Consider the following 1,348-nt stretch of genomic DNA (forward strand, 5'->3'; position numbering starts at 1 on the left):
GCCCACAAGACGGTTTCTTTTTAAACGAGAAATCTTGTCACGCTTTAATCTCGCGAAATCTTGTGACACGAGATCTTGTGACACTCCTATATAAAATGATACTACACACTAGTGGCGGGCGGTGCATTTGGTACCTTCAGTAGGGATTTAACCGGCCTAAATTTTTTTGGGCAGACACTAAAAAGATAATAAAAAGTGCCATGCCAGATTTTTGAATCAAGGTTGCCGTTGTCAAGCGCTGACAATATTATCCAACACATTGAATGGGAACGTCAACTCACTAAGTGTGCCAGATCGCTGCGATACCAATACTGCATCGCAGATAATATAATAAGTCCCCGTATCTTCAGATACATTATCATCAATATGCCTGGCATACATTACTGCTTGTAACTTTGAGTAAGTGACTAATTACTTGGCTTGTAGAACAGTTTTGCTATCATCGCCCAATCACAGAGTGGAACAGTACTGATGTCACTGTGGACCGGCTAGCTGGCCCTGGGGGCAAATCTGAAGCCTGATTGGCTAAAAAAAAACCAGCCAAACCCACAAATACACTACTGGAAGCAGAACAGCCAAGAAACACGCTACTAAATGAAACACTGTAAATATTAAATAAAATAAATTTCATGGAACAAATACTAGAATTTAAATTGTAAATGCTGGTCAGTGCTTATGATAGTGTTTAGGCCAGCAGAGAAGGCGTTGATGGCCCTGACTGCACACTACTGCTACACATTATAGTCATGCCATTGCATCGCCTGTTCATCAGTGGACCTACATTCTTAATTCTGTCTGCAGAAGTTAACCTTAACCTTATGTTGAGACACATTTGGGAGACTTCATTAGTTGTGATCAAGAACAGGTTTGCAGTTTACAGTTCCCTGTATGTTCTTAAACTGCCAATTTCCAGGAGTAAGTGGAACTTTCACTTGTTGACAGCAAACATTAAAGTGTCTCTGGAAATGAGTTGTTCAATTACGTAATGCTATGTTGTGTCATGGACTTAACTGCGCCTGTGGTTATTCTCCAACATCTATTTTCTATGACTAACACCTAATAACATGAATAAACATATGTAATAAATCATGGATGCAGGAATTTCCTTCTGTGGATTTCACCACACACACAAAAAGACAAAAATGTTTTAGGACTTGGAGCTTTGATATGTAAAGTTCGCCAAACTGTTCTACTTGTTGTCCTGCCACACTCTTTTCCATGTTTAAAAAGGATTCACTTACGGGACACACAACGAGACACGGAAGTTGGACAAAATCATTTACTGTTTTATTCACACCAATCGATATATGAACCAATTTATCAAAGAATTGACTCCCAGGTGGAAATG

The sequence above is a fragment of the Dunckerocampus dactyliophorus genome, chromosome 7 (genome assembly GCF_027744805.1).
Source record: "Dunckerocampus dactyliophorus isolate RoL2022-P2 chromosome 7, RoL_Ddac_1.1, whole genome shotgun sequence".
Taxonomy (NCBI): domain Eukaryota; kingdom Metazoa; phylum Chordata; class Actinopteri; order Syngnathiformes; family Syngnathidae; genus Dunckerocampus; species Dunckerocampus dactyliophorus.